The 5,660-nt window shown below is 36.9% G+C and overlaps 1 protein-coding gene across 1 annotated transcript in view; it reads left to right on the top strand.

Annotated features, from left to right (window-relative positions):
- Positions 1 to 5,660, top strand: part of LOC122075756 (cytochrome P450 85A-like) — a 9,968-nt gene that overhangs the window by 3,479 nt on the left and 829 nt on the right. The gene's annotated exons all lie outside the window — the stretch shown is intronic.

Raw genomic sequence — 5,660 nt, 5'->3', positions numbered from 1 at the left:
AGCCCAGCCCAGCCCATCACAGCCTCTAATGAGTAATGGTGTGACAGTGTGAGTTTTCAGCCTGTCTCAACCCAGCCCAATCCTGATAAGGATGGATGGGCATGGGCTTCAGATCTAATGAGCTGTCTTTTTAACTTTTTCCTTTAATGCGTACAATGATTCTTACATCCTTTTTACATTTAAATTATACCTTTTGAACTGATGATTTAACAGGTTGATCATTGGATAGATCAAAGACTACCTTCTATGCCAATTGTTAAATGTCGTGTTTTCTCTCTCTGTCTCTCTTCAATTTTTCAATGTTTGCCAATAGAGTTCATTTTCCAGACATTTTTTTTTAAGCTAAAATTTGTTAAAGGAAATCAAGGGGAGAGAAACTATTTCCTAGAAAAATCATGTTTACAAGGAAAGGAGTTAGATGTATTCACCAAACAAACACGCGACAAAGTCAGGGAAGAAACTCCCCGTGAAAATGAGGGCCCGTTTGATAACGTAACCAGAAACGTGTTTCTGTGTTTTATTGTTCTCAGAAACAAAGAAACGGCATAAATACCGTTTGGTAAAAGTGTTCTGTTCCACTTGTTTCTTGAAACATAAATTGAAATTTGTAACAATTTATGCTTCAAGAAACATGAATGACGAAACAAGTTTTACTTGTTTCGCTTGTTTCTCGAAACAAAAAAGGGGCACAATTCCACGATCGATCGACACACCAACTTAAAAATCTATGAAAATTTATGCTGTTCATTCGAAGATTGACACCCCCCTTCCTCTTCAAACGTTGAAGCTTCACTGCTTCTCCTGCGTACCCGACCACGGGGAGCTCTGCAAATACGGCCCTTCTTCATCTCGTTGGTGGAACACCAACCACGATCATCACTCTCTTCAACAGTACGCCTCCCTTCTCCTTCGCCTGCGAAGAACGCAAGGAGCGGCAGAAACTGAACCTCCTCTGTCTCTGAAACCGTACGAATCCTTCCCCATCTTCATCTCGTGAACCCTAGACTGGTCGAACGCAAGGAGTTTAGTCCCTTTGACCGTTACTCACATCCTCTTAACAGCAACTGAACATTTGCGGACTAGAGTCACAGGATACGGAGTGAGAGGTTTAGTTTAGTTTAGTTGGAAGCTCTTCCAATGGCAGCTACGCTCTCTACAGCCCCTCATGCATTGCAAAAACGACGTTCGCCCTCGATATCACATTCGAAACACATTCAATGCTAACGTCTTTCATTAGCTCGAACGGCGACGGCTGCCTATAGCAGAAGGACAGATCGACGGCCAGAAACTCAACATTTCAGAACATCTAATTGGTCGTTTGAAGAAAGAATGCAAGAGGCTCTTAATGTGTTGGAGCTCATGGAAGCCCAAGGCATGGAACCAGAGGCCAGCTTGTTTTGCATTATTCTCAAGAGTTGTGCGGACGCTGAGAATTTCGAATTTGGGAAAACAATTCACAGCAAAATTGTTGGTACCCAACTGGAAAATGACGTTTTCGTGGTGAATAATCTGATTAATTTGTATTCGAAATGCAGGAGTCTAAAAACCACACGCAGGTTGTTTGACAAAATGCCTATTAGAAATGCGGTCTCTTGGACTAGCATAATTTCCATGTATAGTCAGTTGGGCTTTCCTGAAGAAGGTCTAAAGATGTACAGTTTGATGATATCGGATGGAAGCCCAATGCGTTCACTTATACCGTAGCATTGAATTCTTGTGCAAAGACGGGGGATTTAGAAATGGGTATCGGGATTCATGAGGATATCGTGAGGGGCAGATGCGAGAGCGAGAGGATATCAGAAATGTTCCCAGAAATAGAATTTATCAAACACCTTCTTATCCGTTTCTGTTTCCAGAAACAAGAATTATCAAACACCCTTCTTACCTGTTTCTGTTTCCAGAAACAACAATTTATGTTTCTGCCGTTTCTTGAAACAGAAATGGCAGAAATGTTATCAAACGGCCCCTGAGTTTCCCTATTACAAGACCAATCAAAAAACCTAAAAGAAGCATCCTAAGATCATACAAAATATTTCATAATGAATCCTCAAATCCATAAAATCAGCTCTTAAATTAAAAAACACTCTGCAATTCAAGGGTTTTTGGGTGTAAATTAACCATATCAGATTGGTTGGAATTGAGATCAGTCAAGAACAAATTTAATCCAAATCAAATGACTCACCGATCCAATTTCCGATTTTTGAAAACATGGATGCAAGAACTACATGCCTAATATGGGAATAATTCTCATTAAAAGCCCTCAGTTCAACCTCATGTAAGGGTTTTAAGTTGAACGGTTGAACCTCACTACATGAGAAGGCGTGTCGGTGATGTGGACAACTTCTCTAGAAAATTTTGAATATAAAATGCCTAACATACCCTACCTTGATGGCTCATACGACCTTTTCAAGTTTAGTTCTTCTGCAGGTAAATGTTAAGTTTTACTTCTAAAAATACTCTTCTTTACCTTTTAAATGGCAACAAATGGGATAGGTGTTGGCACCTAACCTCATATGTGGTGAGAATCAATTTGACATTTTCCTTATAAGAAACATATATTTTTAACTTATAAGAAACATATATTTAAGATAAGGTTTTCTTTCCATCACTATATCCAGTAAAGTATAACGTTTATTTGTCATATATCAGTACATAGGTTAGTCCATGTGACAGAGGACTAGGGGGACCACGGAAACATCTCATTGGTACAATTTTAGTTTAAAATAAATAAAAAAAATGGCTAATCTTACCAATAAATAAATAAATATATATATTTTATATTCATCTCCATTGATGACATTTTAGTAATTTTATTAAAACGTTGAATAAGAATTTGAAATTTGAATGCTATCAAATGGATACAACACTACATATGTGATCCTCAAGAGAGGTAGGAATAAACCAATACTAACTAACTAAATAACTGATACAGGTTTGCTGGGACCTTTGCTACTGATTCACAAACTAATACAAGGAACAAAGGCACTAGGTAGATGGTACGCTTCGCCTCGCTTCTTCACCTGGAGACTGATATATCTATTCATTACTGAGCCATTCCCACATACTCCCTTCGAATGAAAGCGTTGCTAAGAGGCTTGGAGCGGCAAAGAAAGTTCCACCGACTCACGGAATAATTCTTTCCCTCCTTCCCTAGGATTGAAAGCTTAAGGATACAGGGCTTGCCTTGATATCTTGGTGGTTTGTACCATTCATTTAAGACTAGGAGAGTGCTTTTAGAGACTTGGTTCTACCTCCATTCTAACTACTTTGTGGGTCATTTTTTTTATTCTTCCATGAGTTCCCTTATATGGATCTCCTTGGGCCTCTTGAAAATAATAATAATAAAAATAATAATATGACGACGTCAAGGTCAAATGCCTCCCAAATGCTTAAGAGTAATATGATGATTACATTGAATTTTATATTGCTTCACAAAAAAAGTTAAAGAAAAAAAAAATATTGGATTGTTGGTAGAGTATCACTTTACCCGTTTACCGCTAGCTTTATTAGCCAAAAAAAAAACACTTTACCGCTAGCTTTGCAATATCTCTCTCTCTCTCACTCTATATATGTAGTTCGTGCTTGTGACCTAAAATTTGGCTGTCAAACACGTTTCCACATCTCAGAATTGTTCACACACAGCACAACAGGGGAAGAGAGACAAAGAGAAAGGACGAGAGAGAAAGAGATAGATGAGTTGTGGCTGTCCATATTTCAGCCGACCACGCCATTTCGTTTCTTAGAATAATAAGAAAAGGAAAAGTTGTACAAAGTAAGATACGTGGCATATGCCATACGCTAATTTGCGCCGAAAATATCGGCAAAGCCATCGTGATTCCGATCTCAGGAGACTTGATAATTGGTCTCCATGGATCGATGATAGATAGATAGATATGTACACAAGCACCACCTCCCCGGACCCAAAGCCCCAAACACTAAATAATCTTCCTTCCATCCTTCCTAACCACCAACACCACATGATTTCTTTGATTAATCATTTAAATCACATTTACTAATTACGTTTATTTTTCTTTTAATTAACAAATTTCTTTTTTGGGTATTCTTAACCATTTGATTCCTAATTTGTTGTTTGTTTGACTGTAATTAAATAATTATCAAAATATATTTTACTAGTACATGTATACTATAGTGCATCATGTGCACCACACATTTCAATTAAGAAATGGATGTTTCCACTTCCGTTTGCCAAATGCTTTCATTCCATTTGCAACCTCGAATTGATAAAAATATTGTTAAAGTGACTACTTGATTGGAGGACGGATCTCATTATATATTAAAGGCTCAATCACGTGGTTGCAAGTAAAGGGAAGGGAAGTGTAATAGTTTCGAAAAGTGAAGGAACCTATTTTAATAACAATTGTTTAATCTATTGAAACAATTTTTTCTATATTTATGCAAAAAAAAAAAGTAATTATATTTTCAAAACAGGGATTTGATAACCAATCGAGTTCAAATTGCTTATATTGAACATCTAGCAGCTGATAGCATCCGAGAACACGTCCCAAGGCACTCACAGCCTTTCGCGCTAATCAATCGTATTCGAAATATTTTAGAATTAATTACACAATTGTGTAAAGTAATATTTATCAGATCAAAATTTTTCATTTTAGGATTGATTTTATTTCATTTCCTTTCCTCTCACTTTTCCCTTCATTAGGAGTACCTATCATGAACCTTCTACACCCACCCAACCGCCCCCCGCGCGGCCTTTAAAAAAAAAAAAAAAGAAAAAAGAAAAAAAATTCCCACCACTAAGAATCCATACCAAACCACCAAGGGGAAAGGATCAAGAAATTGCAGTAGATTTCTACCGAACCATTTAATTTCTACGCAACTCTACTAATTGAGGTTAGGTCTCTTGAGTAATTGGATGCTCACCTTACACAGAAGAGATTGTCATTCTACATGCAAAATCATGAAAAGCACTAAAATAGCATAACAGATAGGTAGGCTGTTGAATGTGAATTAATGAAAGACACTACAAGTGTTATTATTTATTAAGAAAAATTACCACTGCCTATGCAAATTCACATGCAAAATCTGCAAAGCATATGGAACCCTTAAAACCACAATTAATGCATTAACAATACTGGCCTTAAAACATGTAATCCTAACTTTATCAAAAAAAAAAAAAAAAAAAAATTCATGTAAACCTGCAATTCATAGATGCAAGTCACACCTGGGCATTGGCTTGACGGTTTACAGTGTCAAGTGGAGTATCCGTCCGAGGATCTCTATGTGGGTTTTCTTTGTAATGACCAATAGGCCCTTGAATTTGTTTAAACAAAAAATGCATATACCATGGGTCCCACCTAAAAGCTATGCTCCTTCCCTGTGTTCATAGTTAACAAATTCGGATTCGGGAATTATTCGGACGGAGAATTATTCGGAATAATTCGGATGATTAATTGAAGGATTCGGTCAAAAAAGCGGTCAAAAAAGCTTATTGGGTTTTTTTTTTTAAATAATGTTTAAATAAACCGAATAATTCGGTTTAATTCGGATTCGGTCCGAATTATTCGCGATTTATATTCAGTTTTGAAAAAGTCGCGAATTTTAAAGAATTTTATTTTTAATTCGGATTCGGTCCGAATTTTTGATAAAATTCGGAAAAATTCGGTTCGGCCGAATAATTCGCG

This window comes from Macadamia integrifolia, chromosome 4 (assembly GCF_013358625.1).
Source record: "Macadamia integrifolia cultivar HAES 741 chromosome 4, SCU_Mint_v3, whole genome shotgun sequence".
Taxonomy (NCBI): domain Eukaryota; kingdom Viridiplantae; phylum Streptophyta; class Magnoliopsida; order Proteales; family Proteaceae; genus Macadamia; species Macadamia integrifolia.
Note: the sequence above shows the minus strand (reverse complement) of the source record. Positions and strands in the feature narration are given on the sequence as shown.